The sequence below is a fragment of the Ambystoma mexicanum genome, chromosome 11 (assembly GCF_040938575.1).
Source record: "Ambystoma mexicanum isolate Mex_15411 chromosome 11, UKY_AmexF1_1, whole genome shotgun sequence".
Taxonomy (NCBI): Eukaryota; Metazoa; Chordata; class Amphibia; order Caudata; family Ambystomatidae; genus Ambystoma; species Ambystoma mexicanum.
Window position 1 is genome coordinate 452,129,883 of NC_090934.1, and position 22,277 is coordinate 452,152,159.

A 22,277-nucleotide genomic window follows, 5' to 3' on the forward strand; every position below is an offset into this window, starting at 1 on the left:
TTCTAAGAACACACGTAGTGTCCTGAAATGTTCGTAAAGAAACAAAAATTAAAGTGTTCTAAAGAACACTATATCTGTCCGTAATGTTCGCTATCAACTTAAAACTGTCCTAAGAACACAAGTGGTGTCCTGAAATGTTCGTAAATAAACAAAAATGATGTGTCCTGAACAACAGTACAACTGTTCGAAGTGTTTGCTACCCAATTGAAAGTGTTCTAAGAACACAATTGGTGTCCTGAAATGTTCGTACATAAACTAAATTACACGTGTCCTGAAGAACACTATATCTGTCCTTACTGTTCGCTACAAAGTTTAAACTGTTCTAAGAACAACTCAGCCCTATTTCACACGTGAAATATTCGTTTCACGTGTGACGCACTTTTAATTACTTCAGAACCCGAACAGTGTCCGTAGGACATCAATGCGCATGCGCTAACCAATCTCCGTGCACTTGGTGTCCTGCGGACAGGCGCATCCTTCGCAGACTAGTTCGCAAACAGATCATATGACCGCGCCCACGCTCATCGTGGGTCCTGAAATGCGGACACTGTTCGTGTCCCCAAACAATTTAAAAGTACATTTTCAGTTAATCCATAATATTTTTCAATAAAATCTCACCATGCCACAAGTCCCACATAGCAATCTTGAGTTTCTATATACCTTTTGAAACTTTCCGATCCTTTTTTTGTGTTCGATCTGTCCGCGCACAGTGCGCATGTCCGCGGACCCCGCACAAGCACCCCTATAATAGACCACGCCCAAGAGCTTATTCCCATTGTGTTTCTGGCTATTCTTCATAACACAGTGATTTTTGCTGCCACCTGCAGACTACACCATCATCGACATGGCATCCTTGGCTGCTGAACTGCCACTTCGTGCTGCACCTGCTTCAGCACCACCACCACCCCCTCCACCACCACCACCTCCCCAAGGGCCTGAAGAGGGGAACAGGACTGAGGATGCGGAGGAGGAAGAAGAGGATGATGAGAATGAGGTAGAGGAAATCCCTACTACCCGCACTAGACGTGAGTCTTGGGTGTGGCGGTTATTTACCATTCATGGGAATGGTCCTAAGGCTCGTGCGAACCATGTTACCTGCAATGAGTGCAAAATGATACTCAGTCGCGGGAAGCACGGTAACTACAGCTTTGGGACCACTACTATGAAGCGACACCTGAGGTCATTTCACTCTGGGGCTATTCGCAGGGTTGTACCTTGTGAAGAACATAGCAGGTTGATTTCCTCTACTTCATCCTCTGTTTCTGATCCTGTCACCACAAGGACCACCTCTGTGGGACAGCGTCTTTCTCAAGCTGCCTCACAGGCCATACAGAATGCTGATGACCCTTACCTTTCGAGGGTCACAGTTGTATGTATGTACTGTGACACAGTACTCTGCAGGGGGGAGCGACTTCGGAGTGCTTTTGAGACTATCGTCTCAGAGCACGAGAAGACCTGCTCACTACCCAAATAAAACCCACTCTACATCTTCCTCTCTCAGCTCGCCCTTTCTTATCCCTGTGGTTGGTGTCCCCCCTTTACCCTCCTCTCCTAGTGTGTGTGTCTGAAAAACCAAAAAAAATACAAAATTACAAAAATCAAAAAAAAATAAGGCTCTTTTCAGAGCCGCCTTTCCCAGTTAAAAAATAGAAGTGAAAATAAATGAAGCAGGGCTCTTTGTATTTTTTAGAAGTCTGCGAACAGTTCGCGAACATTAAAAAAATTGGGTTACTACTCCATCACAAACATTGTAATTTTCTCTGGAAAGAAGTGGTGGCTCTGAAAAGAGCCTTTGGGTGGTGTTTGTAAGTCAAAAATTGTAAATGCTTAACATCTACTTCAAAATCGTTGTTGTAATTCCAAAAAAGGTCGTAATGCATTTTGTACATTTCTCAGAAAAATCTGATTGCCAGCATAAGTAAGATGGACTCCATCTCTGCGAAAAATGTATGTACTACAAAACATAATATTTTCATTGTGAAAAGAAGACATGCCAAAATCTCTTAGAAAGCCACAAACAGCCTTATTAACATTGCGCCTTACTTTTTCCATTTGTGGACCAAATGAAGAAGAACGAAGCCACATTTGTCTCTGCGCAATCCGTGAAAATATCACTTGCGAATTAGGAAACATGTACATAACCTTCCTCAGTCCTTCTTTCATAGCAAATTGCAAAAAAAATCCAGTCACATGCCCTAAACTGTTCCCTCCACAATGAATTACAATTATGTCTGGATGTTGCTCTGTCTCCAAAGTAGCACAGAGAGGTAGCAAATCCAACCACTTCATTCCACGTACTCCATGCCAGTGTACTTCCACATTTGGGAATCCAAGATCTACAGCTACTCCACAGCTTTCTGCATGCACCTTCAACCAATGTATCCACGAATCTCCTAAAATCCAAACAATCTGTTTTCTGAAACACACAGCCATAGCTATCTTTTGTTCTCTCAGCAAAAAGAGTATCTCAGAAAATCTCTCCTGGCACAACACACCCACCAAACTTTCCTGACCAATCCCTTTCAGTGCTTATTCTCATTTGCATGACTTCTGAACCCAAAAATCCCCGGATGTAGCTCCCGATGTCCTGGAACTACCGCCATGTCCGCGGACATATCGTAACATGAACAGCCCTTCTACCACTTCCACTACACTCTCTCTGCCATTCCCTCATTGGATGTACCTCAAAAATCACATGACCATGCACCAATCACATTCAAGACCTCTACATCTAACTGCATCATCATAGATCAGCACTGCAAATGTACTCTGAATCTCTCTGAGTACAAGTGTCATATCATTGGCAAGCGGCATCTACCACAAATACTGTACAAGTCTTCAAGATTTCTACTTGCAGCTCCATGCATATCCATATGCATGAACACAAACTTCAGGTATGCATATTTTCTGTATAGTACATGACATAGCTCTCAACCATTTTTGTTTTACAGGCGGGTGAAATCACCCGATTTTGTTTTTAGCGGGTGTGACGCCCATTGGAATGAATGGGCGTGCAGGAGGCTTGGCGGGTGAGTCTGCCCTTTACAAGGCGTGTGACACCCGCCAAAAGCGTGTGAGTTGAGAGCTATGGTAGATGAATACATTTCCAAACAGACTTTTACCTTGTAAAATCTGTTAAATGAATTTACTGTACTTTTTTCAATTTCCTAAAATCAACTACCACTTATACACCTTTATACTTTTTACTTTCTTTAAACACACACACTCAAATCATGTTAAACTAACATTTTTTAAATGAAATATATAGACTACATATATTCAAACAAAATTGCATGCAAACACAATCTATGTTTAAACCTTTATAAAAATACTTATACAATTTCATATTTTTTGTTTTTATTTATTTATTTACTTAATTACTTTAAATTAGACATGACATTGAGGCGCTATTACCTAGAACAGTTTACTTACAGAAATAGTGGTATTCACTAATATATTATAAATTTCACAAGACATAGTAAAGATATTTTATTTTTGCTACAGTTAGTCATTCAATACAATTTGTTCATTAAGAACATATCATATGCACTGAACTGATGCAATGTATCTTATGTAAATACATTAGTTTAATGGTTTTACAGAAGGCACTGAGGATTTCAATTAAAAAAATCAATATCTTAATTAAAAACAGTGCTATATACAAACAAAGTTACTAATTTGAAGCTTTCACAGTTGCAGTGAAGACCAGTTTCCTGAAAAGAAGCAGCCGAATTCGAAGAAGAAAGAAAAACTAAGAAGTTACCTGTTAATTTTAAAAAAAGTAAGTAAAATATCACCATATTATTTATATTATTAATCAAATATACTATAACATTAATTCCAGCTATTTTGGTTTCTTAAAATAGAGATTTTGTACCATTTTGTCCAAAAATGTCCATGTCGTAAACAGCGATTTACAACAAGAATGGCCCACAAATTTCTATTTTTGGACACACAAATTAGCCAACTGAACCACTACAATTTTCATATTATAGAACAAACAACTGTTTTAATTGTATACATTACATTTACTATTTGTACTTTTCCACACCACTAGCTTACTTTTTTTTTGTCATCTGAACCCCAGTTTAGTGACACATAAATTCAAGAATACCTACCCCTACTAGTTTTAGTTCCCAATGCACAATCACACACCATTACATACATCTTTATCATCTTACTCAAACACTAATGCACACAGCACACATACATTCCAGAACACTCCAACCCATATCTTCTTTATTTTTTTCAACAGACCCTAAAGAATGCCTACCAAAAGACAACTCCGTAGACAGCAACGCAAAATTAGAGCAAATGAAAATAAAGGTGTCCAACATAAGCATCCATCTCTAGAAGAATTTGTAAAAAAAGTTGAAACAAAACAGCTAATACAATCATTTAGTGAAACACAAGAAGTTTCAAGTACAACAACTTCGCTTCCTCTATCAAAATGTAAAACAAACCAAAAAACAATTAACAGAAAATCACCTATCAGTACAGATAGAACTACTTCTTCAAATTTTAACATAGTGCAAAGTAAGCATACCAAGAAAAGTATTTTAGCCAAAATATACCGTCACAAAGTCCTTCAAAATCTTATAAAAACAGGAGAGAAATCAGGTTCAAAGCTTAAAACCTATCGTAGGAAATTAATCTTAGAAGCATTGATGGACAGTGTAATCCTTCTCAAAAGAAATGTATTTATTTTACTGTTAAACAAAATGAAACCACTAACAAAACTAATAACTAAATTACAAAAAAGACTTCTCAATAAGCGAAATGTCAACAGAAAGAACTTCTTAAGTATCTGCGGAGGTGAATGTAATCACACTACGAGCACAGAACCATATTTTAATGAAGAAGCGTACAAACAAAAGCAAACTAATACAATTGCCATAAATAGCAGTGGTCGAGGTTATGAAAAAGTGAATAATACCATAATGGAACAAGAAGTACTCCTTACAAAAATATGCCCTGAAAACTTAGAATTACCCCTCCATTCAACTGAATCAGAACGTCTAGTGTAGAAATGGCCATGCACGTCAATGTGTAACATTCCCAAACAATGTTTCAAATCTTTACACCAATTCCTCAATAAATATGTAAAAAGCAAAGACAAAATCAAAATTAAATTACTGCAAAATATAGATACCTGTCCAGTGCGCAAGTACACAGGACTACAAGGACATTCATTGGCCTGCATTACAGGACCTACTTGTAAAACCACTTTCCATGATATCAAAAGGATATCAACACATCATTCAACTATAAGAAATCTAGTCTATAAACTGTACTATGCTAAAAGTCCTGCTTTAGCACTAGCAAAGTTAAATAACATCCTTCTACATGGTGCAGCAAAAGACCTACTTGAAGAAATTCACTATATCCAGAAAAAAATGTTTGGAAGTGAAAGCCATTTACAGAATGAAATAGCTTTAAACCAATTATGCAACAATTCTACACATGGCAACCTTTTGCTAAACACATACAAAAAAGAAATACTAAAATTTAAAAGTACATCAGCTGAAGTACCAAACCATGTATGTATATGTTGCCGTAGAATTTTTTATAAAAGTAACACAAAAACTGTGGCCCTATCATACAAAATAGAAGACAATGAAGATTCTAAATGGTTTGAATTAGCTCTCTACCTTCTAGCAGAAAACAAATATGAAATAACTGAGCCCTTAATACTTTGCAGTTATTGCACTACAAAACTTGACAAAAACCAAACTCCTTCACGTTCTATCACAAATAATTTGGAATTATACCCTGTACCAAAACCTCTACAACAACTTAATTTATATGAGAGCATCATAATTCAAACAGTACACCCATTTCAAGCAATAATACGCCTTCAACCAAAAACAGCAAAATTACCTCCCTCTGAATTGGTAAAAGGCATTCGTGGAAAAGTAGTTTATTTACCATTAAATCTAAAAGAAAATGTGCATACTCTAGGAGTGCAACGTCCAATGCAGCAATCTTTAATTATATTAGTAAATGGAGTACCTACAAAAGACAAAAAAATATGGCAACAGCTGGTAGATTTATATAAAGTTAGACAAGCCTTCCAATATCTTAAAGAGAATAATGAATATTACAAAGAAATTAATATTGAAGAAAACTTGAAAGATACAACTGAAATAATTCAAGAAACACAAGAAGCTGGTCAATTTGAGCTACTGGATCCTGCTACAATATCAAATACTTTAGACCAGTATACAATTCGTCCTTTGCACTATAATGACACCGTACAAGATGTACTGGAAACTTACCAAATGCGTCAAACAAAAAGATCGCCAATCAGTACATGGGAAAAAAGTATAGAAGCACGTGCTTTTCCTCTACTCTTTCCAACTGGCAAAGGAGGAAGGTATGATGATAGACCTATTCAAATATCAGCTTCAGAATACCGCTCATTACGGATGTATTCTGAAGATCCCAGAGGTAGACAAACTGTGGAATACATATTCCACCTACTCTTTGAAAGTGAACTAGCAACTTTGTGTTACGGAGTTGCACACATATTAAAATCAGGATCACACTTTCAAAATATGTCAGCTACACAATTATTAGAGAAAGTGCAACAAAAGGATGAGGCTTTACAATCAAATATTACAAATCTATTAGCAAATATGCGTGGTACTAAAGAGTACTGGTTTCGACGTCATGGAGATGTATGATCAGAAACCTTGGCCCACCCACTTGGTTTGTTACATTAAGTTGTGCAGAATATGCATGGGAAGATTTACATGATTTCCTACGCATATCAAATAAAAACAAAACAAACATAGATATTCTAACACCTGGAGAACTTTGTTCTTTGGATCCTGTTAATGTTTCAAGATATTTTCACCATCGCTTCATTGCTATGCTACATTTTATTTGTAATAAAACTGTTCCTCCCCTTGGAGAAGTGCAACACTTCTTTTGGAGAAAAGAATACCAAGCCAGAGGAGCACCACATATCCACATGCTTTTGTGGATTAAAGATGCTTCTAAATTTGGTTAAGACAGTGATCCCACTGTTTTACAGTTTATTGAAAAATATGTCACTTGTCAAATTCCATCAGAAGCCACAAATAGTGATCTTTGTGCACAAATTTTACAATTTCAAAGACACAAATGTGGAAAATATTGTCGTCGCAAATACAAAAACAAAGGCAAATACTACACCAAATGCCGATTTGGTTTCCCTAGACCAGTTACAAATACAGGTAAAGTACACAACCTCATGTCTTCAGTTAGACATACTGTTAAAGGAAAGTCACCTAAAAATACATATTGCATAAAAAGAAAAGAAGAAGAAAAATATATCAATGATTATAATGCAATCATTGCCCACTTATCGAATGCAAACATAGATGTGCAGTACATTGCAGACAATTCTACTGCAGTTGCACGATATGTCACAGCATACTTAACTAAAGCAGAAAAGACAGAGCTCCAAGACCTCTGAAATGACCTGTCATCAGATAAAACAGTATCTCAGAAATTATACAGCTTGGGCATAAAAATGCTCACCCATAGAGAATGTGGATCTTATGAAGCAGCTGATCGTTTAACTGGTACTTCATTGCATGGTAAATCTGAAAATATAGTATGGCTAAGTCTTGGTCCAGCTAAATCTAGAAAAAGAGTTCTAAAATCATATGAAGATATAGAAACAATAGCCAAACATGATCCCAACAGCCAAGACATTTTAAAAAACAATTTATTGGACACATACTACCCAAACAGAAGTAATACTTTGGAAAACATGTGTCTATACCAAATAGCCCAAAACTACACATACAAAAATAATATGAAACCCAATAAAAAAATGGTAAATATAGAGTGACAGACTGTGAAGGCAGCTTAGTTAAACTCACTAAACCAAATTTAATTAATCATATCAAATTGTTATTGAAGACTCCTCAACATAAAGAAGTATATTACATGTCCCTGCTACAACTCTTCAAACCATGGAGAAAAGAAGAACAATTACTAGATAACTATGACTCATATGAGGATGCTTTCAAAGCAAATGAAAGCACTATAACTGATCTAAACTTTACACAGCATAAAACAATGTTGCACAATGAACAGCAACATGAAGAAGAACTCCAAGCTCAACTAGAGAAGGATACTCCTGACAGTAGTCAACCTTCTGTAACAGGAAGCCAAGAACCACTGGGAGAACCACTAATAACAAATGAGGCAGAATTAGCTATGATAGAAGTAGAAAACACCATGTGTCAGTATGAAGATAAGGAAGACTTAACTATACTACAATCAAAACTAAACAATGAGCAAAGTAGCATTTTTCAAGAAGTAACAAAACAAATTGCACATGGTGTAAAACATGAAAATAAAGAATGTTCCTGCCATAATTATAAACCTATACTACTGTACGTCAGTGGTGAAGCTGGTTCTGGCAAAACATTCCTAATCAAAATCATTAGTAAGTTCCTTCAACAATTGACAAACAACAAACTGTCAGCTGTTGTCACTGCCCCCACAGGTTTAGCTGTCTACAACATAGGTGGTGTTACATTACACCGATTACTACTATTACCAGTAGAACACCAGAACAAATTAGACTATTACAAACTTTCTGCAGAAGCTGCAATGGAATTACGCAGAGTATTGAAACAAATGAAAATGCTACTAATAGATGAAGTGAGCAGGGTCTCCAACCTGATGTTAGCTTTGATTCACCTCAGATTACAAGAAGTACTCAAAACAGACTATGAAGAGCTCTTTGCAGGAAAACACATTATTGTTTTTGGAGATCTGCTTCAATTAACACCAGTAAAAGGTGAACCTATTTTTAAAACATTAGGGCACAAACTCTGCCGTAAAACTGTTGGCAGCATTGGAAATGTCAACCTTTGGCAACATTTCCAATACAGAGAATTGACAGAAAACATGCGCCAATCTGCAGATCTAACTTATGCCAACATTTTAAAAAGTTTGAGAGTTGGTATACTTTCTAAAGAAGCAGAAGCAACATTGAAAACCCGGCACATTAATGCACTTTATGGCAATAATGCATGTGCTACAGATGTTGTGGAACAATTAGCCCACAAAAATGTCAATTGTATGGCCTTAATGCCAACTCTTGCAAGCTGTTTCAAATTCAATGAAATCATGCTAAGTAAAGAAATGCAACCAATAATGGAAATTAGCGCCACAGACACAAACTAGATGTACATGGTATGACACTACCCATGTGTGACCAAGCCACAACAAGACTAAATAATTTAGAAAAATCAATCTCAAACACAGCAGGCTCAGAAAAGATGTTAGAATTATCCTTAAATTGCAGAGTAATGCTTAAACGTAACCTTGACGTGGACCAAGGACTAGTTAATGGAGCACTGGGTACAGTTGTTGGCTTTCAAACATACCCACGTGACAACAAAATTCAGTTTGTCAATATACTCTTTGACAAACTTTCAGAAGTAAAACGGATAGGACGCTCAACAGCTAGATTCCTTCTCTTCAAAGATATGTATGTACGCAGAGAACAATTTTCTCTAACTCTTGCATACGCAGTCACAATTCGTAAATCACAAGGTCTTACCCTAGACAAAGCAATGATACATATTGGTAACACAGTCTTTAAGGAAGGCATGAGCTACGTAGCACTATCACGCTTACGTACACTTGACGGTCTATTTCTAATCAACTTTGATGCGAGTAAAGTAAACGCTGATATTCCTTGCATTTTAGAATATAATAGACTTCGCTCACTATACACTCCCCATCTAAACACATATTCTGTTCCACAAAAACTAAAACGTTGTAAAAGAAAACTAAATGAAACTGAAATGCAACAGGACGTCACTGCAAATCCTCCAAAGAGAGTAAAAGAAACTAATACTTCATCAAGTACCACAAACAAAAAAGAATCAATTAGAGAAAGTAAACCAGGTACTTCTTTAAAGAAGGAAGACAAACTCAAAAAAAAAGCAGTTAGATACAGAACTACCTGGACCATTTAAATTCTCAAATATAGTTGGTGTAAGTTGCTATGCAAATGTAGCAATGAATATTCTATTTCAATTACCACCAATTGTTGACAACATTTACTCACACAGTACAGACCCATTGTGTTTGCAAATGTTAGTACTTCACAGAAATGCAGCAAACAATCCTGACAACACATAGTGTTTTTGGAATAAGACGACAATTGGACTACTGTGCTGGAATGGTGAAATTCACTATAAACTCACAGGAAGATCCACAAGAATTTCTAATGTACTTACTACAAGTACTGGAAATCAAAAACATACCTATAAATGAAATCTTTCAGATTTCATACATGCGGAAACATACATGCACTCTCTGCAACAATGTGACACAAGAAGAAATCCCCAATGAACGCTTCATATATATATCAATACCAAATTGTGAATCCATTCCATTTCAGCAACTTGTACAAAATGCAAACCATGGTAGATTACGCTCTACCTGCAATTCAGATAATCGCTCCACATTAGTAATACAAACACATATACGTAATACTAATGCTTCTACGTTACAATGCAGATGGTACCAAAAACAACTGCAAGCTGACTGGATTCACACATGGTCAAATATCACTTGGTAAGAAAACCGTCACAACAATAGGTATAATCTACCACGCAGGAGCCACAACCAATTCAGGGCACTACACTGCATACATAAAAAAGAAATGTGGATGGTTTGAATGTAATTATAGTACCATTACTCTAAAGCAGAGATTACCAGCAAATCTTACAAACGCTTATTTGATGTTCTTAAAACCAAAATTTGATAAATAAACTGCATTTAAACCTTTAAGTAAATTTGTGTTACAAAAATATAAACTGTTAGAATACTCCAAAAGCTATCTAACTGCTCAAAGATTCTACAACAACTAATCAGATAAATGAATACCACTAAATTAGACCAAAAAATACACAGTTAGAATACGCCAATTGGTATCTAACTGTCCCAAAATTTAACAATATCCAAATAGGTAAATGAAAACCACTAAAATATATTAAAAAAATAGAAAGTTAGAATACGCCAATTGGTATCTAACTGCTCAAAAATTTCATAATATCAAGACAAATGAAGAATCTGTTACTGTTCCAAAAAAAAAACAACAAAGCAAAGTATAAAGCATTAGCCAGAAACAACAAGTGAACACTGAAAACAAACAAACAAATAAACTGTAGCATAACAGAAAAAGGTTTTTTTTTAAATTCAACATGGATTTTTTTTTCTCCCACAGACCCAATGATTTTAGCAACAAATACAGAAACTGAGCAAATTGCACAGTACTCTGATTTGTACTCTACTAAATATGAGGGTCGAAAAAAAATAAAAGTATATTGCTTATACAATGTAATAAGTCATTACAAAATACTAATACTAACATGCTATTTTCTTTTATCACAGAAATGAAGAAGAAAAACATGGACTCCCATTACTAGACCAAACAGTAAGCATACAATAATAAGGACAACCATAGCAGCACATCACATCCATAGTATCTAATACCTTTGTTCCTTATACATTTGTTTTTCACCCAAAGTTATAAACAAATATGAATGTGATATGCTGCGGTGGTTGGTGCCAGGGCATAGAGTCTTGGGTGCATGGCCAAATGGCCATGCACCCAAGACTCTATGCCCTGGCAACAACCACCGCAGCATATCACATCCATAGAGTCAAACATTTCAACTATGATCTATGGGAAACTTTTAATGTCCGCGAACAATGTGAGTGTTCTTAGAACACCTTGAACTTGCCAGCGAACAATACGGACAGCGTCCTAAGGACACCCCCTACGAACATTCCAGGACACCGGGAGTGTTCTCAAAAACGTCTTCAGAACACCCCCATCTTGTTTATTTGCAAACATTTCAGGACACCGCGAGTGTTCTTAGGACACATTCAACTTGACAGAGAACAATACAGACAGCGTCCTAAGGACACCCCCTACGAACATTCCAGGACACCGGGAGTGTTCTCAAAGACGTCTTCAGAACACCCCCATCTTGTTTATTTGCGAACATTTCAGGACACCGCGAGTGTTCTTAGGACACATTCAACTTGACAAAGAACAATACGGACAGCGTCCTCAGGACACCCCCTACGAACACTCCCCGGACACCGCAAGTGTTCTTAGAAGCGTCTTCAGAACACCCCCATTTTATTTATTTGCGAACATTTCAGGACACCGCGAGTGTTCTTAGGACAGACTCAACTTGACAGAGAACAATACGGACAGCGTCCTCAGGACACCCCCTACGAACACTCCCCGGACACCGCGAGTGTTCATAGAAGCGTCTTCAGAACACCCCCATTTTGTTTATTTGCGAACATTTCAGGACACCGCGCGTGTTCTGAGAACACATTCAACTTGACAGAGAACAATACGGACAGCGTCCTCAGGACACCACCTACGAAAACTTCCCGGACACCGCGAGTGTTCTTAGAACAGTTTCACTTTACTTGCGAACAAAATGGACACATATTGACTCCTTAGAACACCCCCTAGTCAGTTTATTTAGAAAATTTCAGAACACCCGTGATGTCCGCAAACAAATCGAACACAAAAGAACGTCTAACACATAACAAACACAACTTTCATCCTATCTCACACACTCCCACCCTCCCCAAACACTCCTACACACCAACACACTCTACAAAATACACATTTTGAACAAAGTTTCACCGCGCTGTCCGGGGACGTCCGCGAATCCAATATGGCGGGCGCTACCGAAAAATCTGACGCGCTTCACGCTCCACGCCGTCCAATCAGCGAACACTTTGCATGTCCGCGAACATCACGCAAGACGATTGGACAATCAGGACACTTTCCGCGGAGCGAACAGGGAAGTGTATCCGCAAACCGAACACACATATCACTAATTTTTTTTGACCTACTTTTTGGTCATTTAAAAAAAATACTACTGGACAAATGTTCACCAAATTTGCAAAAGCAAGCTTTCGGGACCAAGCCGCTGCTCCTGGTCTAAATTTGGTGGAAATCCGTCCAGCGGTTTGGGCTGTAGACGCGAGCAAAATTTTTTTCCCATTCACTCTATGGAGAGTGAGTATAATGTATACAAATATGAGCATATAGAGGGAAGGTAGAGTAATAAAAATAAAACTATGACAAAGTGCTGATAACCATAATGATTATCTTCATGCACATAAAGGATTGCTCTCTTTCAAGCCTGTATCTTCCGCTATGTACATGTTGTGACAGGACCCCAAGTCTACAAATATAGTACCTTTTCAATTTTTACTTCCTGACTGTTACTGTAGAAAACTATGTGGCTTTGATATGTCAGTAAAGGATAAAAAGGGAGAGCCAGCCATGTGATGTCATCAGTTATGTCATCAATGACATTTGTGATGTCATCTTTGATGTCCTGGGTGTTAGTGTTAGCAGTGCACGGTGGCGCGAGTTATGGTTGCTTATGTTACCATAACTGGCGAATTTCAAGGGTTTTTCGGTTTTACTTGGAACCATAACGTCCCTTTAACAAAGTTTTTTCACTGAATTTCATAGGTTTTTAGTAGCACAACTTAACCATAATATCCCTGACATGTAACATAGAACATACTAACCCCCTCGTAGTGATTTTCATGTCCGTGGACTAGCTCCATGTCGGCGGACACATCGAAAATCTGAGCGTGGTGAATCTAAATTTAAATAGTGTGCCCCATTTCCCCTTTGAAGTTGGCTCTGAAAAGAGCCGTTTTTTTTTTTTTACATATGCTTGACAGACACCTGTTATTTTATATTTTTTTTCTTGTTTTTTTTTCTTACTTTACTCCTAAAATCTTCACATAACCTTCTCCAAAGCAACCCTTACATTCCAAAATAGAAAGGCATTTCCGGTAAAAGATAAACAAATGCCATCTTCTTTAAAATTAACAGCATTACTGGCATCAATATTCTCATTGTTACATAAGAACATACCAGCTCTAAGCATGAAGGCACACATGCCTCGGTTGATGACACACCTAGCAATGTTTTGCTGAGGACAAAAAACTGAACTATTGTCCCATATTGCCCTAGGTAGTAATCCAGAAAAAATTACTTTCGCATTTGGAAGGATCTTCACTACGGCTTGAACCAAGTGTTCCAAATCAGCCAACAAAGTAGGGGCACTGACGTTGCCCAAATGGAAAGCACCATAGTGCAAAACTACCACATGCGGACTGTTCAACGTGGCCATATCCGCACAAACTTGTACAATTCCCTGTACATTGCAATCAGGCACAGTGCTCCACACCACCTCCACTCCTTTCACATCAAAGTTCTTTGCAACATGCCTGCATTCAGCGTACTGCTGTAAACCATGCACAAACATATCTCCGAGCACCAACACCCTGACTTTCTCCACTTCTGCCATCTTCACCACACACAGTCTCTTTCAACACAAATCCACAACCTCGACATCTGATTGGCTGATCCGTACAGTCTTCTTTCCATGTTGGATTTCCTGGAAAAACCCGGATTTACCACGCCCTGTCCACGAACAGCCGCGGTGTCCGCGGACGGCGTCCACTTTACTCTCTGTACCATTCCCTCATTGCATACAGCTAAGCAATCACACAATACGAATAATGTCCTCAGAACACCCCCATTTTGTGAATTTTCGAACATTTCAGGACAATTATCATTTCATCATTCTACATATTAACATTACAAATATTATACTTTTATCTTGTACTCTGCACACAATGCTATCTTTCTCCATTAGTAGCTCAGTATACTACATAGAATCCCATAATACAATGCTATTTATTGATATAAATGCATTGTTAAAAGCACTAATAACGGTATGATATTTATTGCAATATCCTTGACACTTTTTTCGGAACATTATAATAAAAATCCCTAGTACACAAATTCCATGAAAAGTACATACACATGTGATGTCATCAGTGATTTCATCAATGACATTTGCGATGTCATCTTTGATGTCCTGGGTGTTAGTCTTAGCAGTGCATGGTGTTGGCGCGAGTTATTTTTCATAGCTTACCATAACTTGCTATTTTCAGGGGTCTTTCGGCTGTACTTAGAACCATAACGTCCTTTAAACAAACTTTTTTTAATATCACGCAAACAATATACAAACATGGCGTGCAAAAACCAACTTCTACAGATGGCTTTACACAGAATGTTGCAAAGTAAGAATTTATGCTCGTTCACAGTGAAGGTCAGCTGCTTCCATTTTTTTCTCGGGCCCCGGAGAGGCTCACGAAGCAGACTATAAGGTTGTATTGTGTTTTGACCTTGACAGACAGAGATTGTGATGAAAGACTTCTCTTGAAGGAGTGTTGCTAAAACGTAAGAGAAGATAAAGATGAAATTTCTGAAACGAAACCACTTTTACATATTATATCACTATGCGAAAGATCGTTGGCACACGCAGAGTCGTATTTTGGGACTGCACTACTCGTAGACAATGGAAATTGCAATTGTACTGTAAGTAACCCTTTAGATTACTTTATACCAAATATAATTACAATAGCGTAGCATTAAAGACCGCTGAAGTTGAACTTGTTCGTTGAAAGTGGCATAATGTTTTCTACCGCGCACTATCACCGCCGAATTTATCCCCTGTCGTTTAGAGGGCTCTGAAAAAGGCAGACGACACAGAGTGGTTTAATATAAATAATTTAACCGGTCCATAGGCGGTCAAGCGCTCTACTCGCTGTGCCACTTCACTGAAGCCTGTCAAGTGGCACAGCGAGTACAGCGCTCGCTTTGACATCCGTGCACAGCTGGCTAACGCAAGTTCGAATCCCAGCAAGGCGAAACTCAGCCTTTCATCCTTCCGTGGTCGATAAATGAGCACCACACACTGTGGTTAATAATAAGCACCGCTTACATACCTCACAGTTCTTAGCGCTATATGAATGGGAAAATATTATTATTTTATTATTAACATACTCTTTTGCACTATCTTCGATAGCAAATAGTTTCACGCCCTAATAAATAAAATGATGATTTTTAATGAAGATCGGCTGGTGAGACTAATTTATGTTTTTTAAAACAGGTACGTGGCCCCATTTTGTCTATGTCACGATTTACAGACTCCAGCGGATGGGGTCTTCAACTGCCAGGTGCAAGTCCAAATATGCAACTTCATGACCCTCACCATTTTATGGGACAATCGCCACGGACCAATATGCCCTTACGCAGTACTAGCGGCTACAAACAACATACCAACCAATACGGTGGTCTAATGGCTCGTTGTTGGAGCAACCTTCCGATTATCAGAGAGACCATTTACTGCTTTTATCATAAACCAACAGCCTATCTACCGCAAAGGAACAACGCGTGGCTCCAAATAAACTTTTGCTGATCGACAGCAGAGACAATAGCAAATCGCTGAATATTCACTAAACATGTGAAATAAATGTACTTTACCAAATGTACAATCCTGCTGTTTACTGTTAAACCACAGTTTCATATTCCAAATTGTGGTGCACTGAGTTGTAACCTGATCTAACACTCTCTGTACCGCAAAGGAACATCGCGTGTCTCAACATGAACTTTTGCGGATCGACAACAAAGACAAATGCAAATTGCTGAATATTCTCTAAACATTTGATGTCAAATAAATGTACTTTACAACATTTACAATCTTGCTCTTTGCTTTTAAATCACAGTTTCATATTCTGAATTGTGGCGTGCTGTGTTGTGACATAATGTGTGTTGTCTTCCGGGTTCTGTGTAAAGTCGCGTAGTACTGGAGACGATTGGGCCGTTTCATTACGCACCCTGTAACGTCACGGAGAAAGGCGGGGAATATGAATGCTTTGATAATATCAGGCTTAGGGGCGGGAGATATGATTTATTGTCGCAAAAGCAAGTCAGCCAGGTCAATAGCGCCAGTCATAGGATTATCACATAATGTCGACCCACACCAGCCAGATTTATCGTTTCTTTAGTGGACAAAAAGTCGGTTGACGCCCCTAGGAAATTGTACTATTAGCGAACAAAAGGAGTGCTCTTAAAACACTTTCACCCTGACAACGAACAATACAAACAACTTTCTCAGAACACCCCCATTTTGTGTAATTGCAACCATTTCGGGACACTGCGAGTGTTCTTAGAACACATTCAACTAGACAGATTACAATACGGACAGCGTCCTGAGGACACCCCCAGTTTGTGTATTTACGAACAATTAAGTACACCGCGAGTGTTCATAGCTCATTTTTACCTTCCTTGCGAACAAAAATGACACATACTCCGTTAAACACCCCACCATTTAGTTTATTTACAAAATGTCGGAACAGCCGTGTTCTCCGCGGACAAATCGAACGCAACAAAAAGGTTTAGCACATAAAAAAACAAAGCATTGAACCTATCTCATACTCCCCAACCCTCCCCAAACACTCTTACACACCAACACACGGCACTAAATACAATTTTTTATCCACGTTTTACTGCGCTGTACGCGGTCGACTGCGAATACAAGATGGCGGGCGCCACAGAAAATCTGACGCGCTCCACGCCCCTCGCCGTCCAATCAGCAAACATGTCGCATGTCCGCAGACATGACGCAATCCCATGGGCCAATCGGGGTGCTGTCCGCGGAGCGAACAGGGAAGTCCGTCCGCGAAGCGAACGCAGATATCACTAATTTTTTTGCCTTACATTTTGGTCATTTTTAAAAAAACTACTGTACAGATTTACACCAAATTTACAAAAGCACGCTTTTGGGACCAGGCCGCCGCTCCTGCCGCAAATTTGGTGTAAATCCGTCCAGCGGTTCGGGCTGTAGCCGTGCGCAAAGTTTTTTCCCATTCAGTCTATGGGAAAAAAAAGTTTTGGGACCCCCCCTATAACTTTTCCCCCCCTGGACGAATCCTCACCAAACTTTGCAGAGTGACCCAACTACTTTTTTTGCAAAGTTTGGTGAGGATCCGTCCAGGGAGAGCGAAGTTATAAGCCACCCAAAAAGTGCTCTTCCTATGGAAACAGCAACTTAACCATAACTACATGGCCACTACCGTGGCCATGTAATATATATTTACATATATCACAGTGTTTATGTGCCACTATAATAATCAACCATCTTTATTTAACTTCTCTGCCACTGCCTCCTGACTAGACCCATTTACTTTACCTTTTTATGTTCAAGGGACTTTATCTGTTTCTAGACACTCAAGCAGTTTGATCTCGTGTCTGGGGTGGCATGTCTTAATCTGATTCACATGAACAAACTGCTCTGTTGCTGTTTCACCTTCAGTCTTCAAAATTTTATAAACTACAGGAGAGACCTTAGCTATAATTCGAAATGGCCCCTGCCAGGCTGCTAGAAATTTGGAATTTTTCTGTTTACTTTTTCCAAAATTAAATTTATACACCTGATCCCCCACACAATACTCTTTCACTGATGTCTTTTTATCATAGTATGATTTTGCATTGTCAGCAGCTCTTTCTAGATTTCGCTGTACAAAAGCAAATACATGTTGTAAATGCTTCCTCAGTTCATCAATGTACTCATGAACAAGTGTCTGCTCATGTGTTCTGTATAGCAGGTGTTGTGGTAACCCATTTTCCTACCTGTCAAGACCTCATGGGGGCTAATACCTGTTGCTTTGGCAGGAGTTGATCTGATTGCCATCAGAACCAAAGGTAAGCGTAAATTCCAGGTGGAACCTGCTTCTGCCACGAATTTATTTAAAATGTCCACAACAGACCTATTGCTTCGTTCAATTCCACCTGAAGAAGCCGCCCGATATGCGATATGTTGCTTTCTCTTCACACCCAATATTTGCCATACCTTACTCATTAGAGCACTTGTGAAATGACTTCCTCTGTCTGATTCTATACCCAAACCTTGAAAACACATGGTTCACCAGCATTGTGGCTGCTGTTTGCGCACTACAATCTGGTGCAGGAATACTCTCAATCCACTTCGACATCAAACATACCACACTTAAAATATACCGGTTCCCCCTGCTCGACCTCTTTACAGGCCCTACATAGTCTATTTGCAAATCTCACCATGGAAGAGTTAGGCCACTTTTCATTAATGGAGCTCTATGCATTGGTGAAGCATGTTTAAATTGGGCGCATACTAGACATCCTCTAGTATATAATTCCACATCTTGGGACATATGTGGCCAGTATGCATAATCTTTCAGTATGTCCAATGTTTTCTGTGAACCTCTGTGGCCTGCAGTTATTGCATCATGTGCATGGTGTGGCATTAGCCCTCTGAATGAAAGGGGAGCCACCCACTGTATCTGTTCTGTTATGGACTCTCTAATCATGAGTCCATCCTGTGGTCTAATTCATTTTTTATTCTTTAATAGCACCCTCAACTCTTCTTTTCCCATACAATCATTTTCTTTTAAAGGGTTTTGTTCAGGATTTATCAAATGATTATAATAGATTCCCAAAATTCGATCATTCTTTTGTGCCTCAATCAGATCTTGGTCTGGTGTATCATAACTCCACTGTACCACTGGTTGCTCTGTCTCCTTTGGTGCTTTAGAACGTGTTACTACATCAATTTGTATTTCACCCAGTAAATGTTCAATAGATAGCAATTCTCCCATCACAGCTCCAATTTTAGCCAGGTGGTCTGCCTTATCATTCCCCTCTTTATCCTCTCCTGGTGTTTTTAAATGCCCATGAATTTTCCTCCAGTATATTGTTAAGTCATTCTCTGACACCAAATTGTCTATGGCTTGTATCATTTTTCCATGTTTAAGTGGCTTTTTGTTGTATGTAATCATGCCTCTCACTTTCCAGCCAGGTAAATATTCCACAAAGCTATTTCGTGCATAGTCAGAATCAGTCACCAGAACAATTTCACTGAATTTATTATCAACTGCAGTAGCAATTGCTTTATAAATGGCTACCAATTCCGCTACTTGACTGCTCCTAGCTCCAAATCTCATCCCTATGCTGGGGACGCCTTCACATTTCAACCAGATATTTCCTATTCCTGACACTAATTGTTTATTACTGTCATTTTCAATGTGAAAAGCACAACCATCAACATATACAGTTGGCAAGTCCTTGCATGTTTTCTCATCAAAAGCTTTGCTTGGTGATTGTTCAAATTCCTGTAAATTAGGTTCCACTTCCATTTCGTTTGATACTTGTTCAGCTGCACAGTCATGTAAATCTGCTAAACCTTGAGCAATTGGGCTCTTTTTATTTTGTCCATATCTCACTTCTACAGGAAAACCCTGTAATGCCAGCGTCCATGAAGTGATTATGGACTGCGCTAGATTACCTGACCTAATTCTTTTACTCTCCAAAAACTGCAAAAGTTGATGATTTGTTTCAATAATCACCTTTTCTCCCTGAACAATGGGGCGGAAATGTTGTAGCGCCCACACAGTGGTTAATAGGGCCTTTTCACATTCATTGAATTTCATTTCAACTTGGGAAAACGCCTTACTTGCATAGGCAATGGTTTTGTGATTCTAATACTGTTTTTGTGATAACACTGCTGACATACAATGTTCAGAGAAACCTATTTCTATAAAGAAATCCCTGTCCTTTATGGGATATGCTAAACATAGTGCCTTTACAAGACATCCTTTAATTTAGCCACTGCCTCAGACTGCTCTTTTTCCCATTTCCAAGGCGTATTTAGTTTTAGCAGTTTAGTCAATGGTTGAGTGATTTCAGCATAATTTTCAATGAACTTTCTGTTATAGCCTGTCATTCCTAATAAACTTATCACCCCTTTCACATTTTTAGGGTCCTTTAATTTTTGTATGGCCTCTATTTTCTTCTTTTGTGGATTTAGCCCATGTTCAGTCACTTCATGGCCTAGGAAATTCACCTTTTTCTTGCACCATTGTGCTTTTTGTAAAGATACTTTGGCGCCTGCTTTATGCAATTGGCCAAGCACATGTCTTATTTCATCAAAATGGTTTTTCAAGCTTTCATTTTTTATCAGGACATCATCCACATAAACTATGGTTCCTCTTTCCGCTGCATCAGGCATGGCCTTCCTCAAAAATATTCCAAATTCACTCCCACTGTTGACGTACCCGAATGGAGTTCTAACCCATGCGTATTGAGTCTTATCAAATGAAAAGGAAAATAAATTCTGTATCTCCTCTGCCAATGGCACGCACCAATAGTAGTATACATTGATACCTTTCCTCATCAAACAAGCCTTGAAAGCTTTCCACGCCCCTTTAGGGCGGGATATCCGGTCCCTATGACGTCAAATCCTGGGCGTGGCCCCCTGGGGCTTCCCCCAGAAGTTCTGCCTGGGCAAAATCCTGTCCCGGAAGTGCTGTAGATGTGTTTCACAGGCCCCGGGTCCTTAGCCGGGGTGTCCCACCGGATGTGACATCATGGGGGCTATCGGGAAGGTCCCCCCAAGGGTTGGGGCCCCAAGGGGACTTCCTCCGGATGCCCCCCAAAGAACCGGAAGTGTGGAGCGGGGTTTTGAAGGGTGGGGCGTGGCGTGCAAGGTGTATATATACAGATACGTATTGGGGGATGTACAAGCCATTCCTGAAGCCTTGGAAAAAAAAAATGAAAACTCAAAAGACCTCAATACCAGGAATTATGAAGCACTACAGCTACTACTCTAAGGACAATACAGCTGCTGAGGATTTGAAAACCCTTCAAAAATATTACAGCCCTGAAAGTCCGCCGGCACCGGTGCTATCCGTCGTTGGGGGTCCTGATGACGCAGCGGCTATGGGTACATTATGTGAGCATTTTGATATGTTGAATCTTGGGAGTGGGAAACAGCCGGGTGTCATCGACTCAGGTGTGGATGACGCCTACACCGATGCAGACTATGTGGATATGGATGAGGCTGTTAAGGCTCTGGAGGAGACCCCGTATGAAGATCTGAATGTTTTAGAGCAACTGTTTCCAGAGGCCGCAATAACCTCGACGGTAGACACAACATCTGATGAAGACAAGCTGTTTATGGACGTTACTAGCTCCTCCATGCTGGAAGATGGTGGTTCTGAAACATTGGCTATGGTAAGTAATGAAGTATGACGATGTGGGTGTTTGTGTGTGTGAAAAAGAAAAAAAAAACCTGTGAAAACACGTGCTCAAGAGCTAAATTTCTTTCTTTTTTGAATTGCAGAAAACGCCAGATAACCATAACGGAACTGTGGGCCTGAACAACTCGTTTAACGCCGTCAATTATTATTGCGTGTGCTGTTCAAAAAGGATCGAAAGTTCAGCATTCCCAGTCGGTGATAAGTGTAAGAAATGCGATACTTTGAAACGTTTTGAAAGTTCTGATGAGGAAGAAGATGATAATATAACCCTT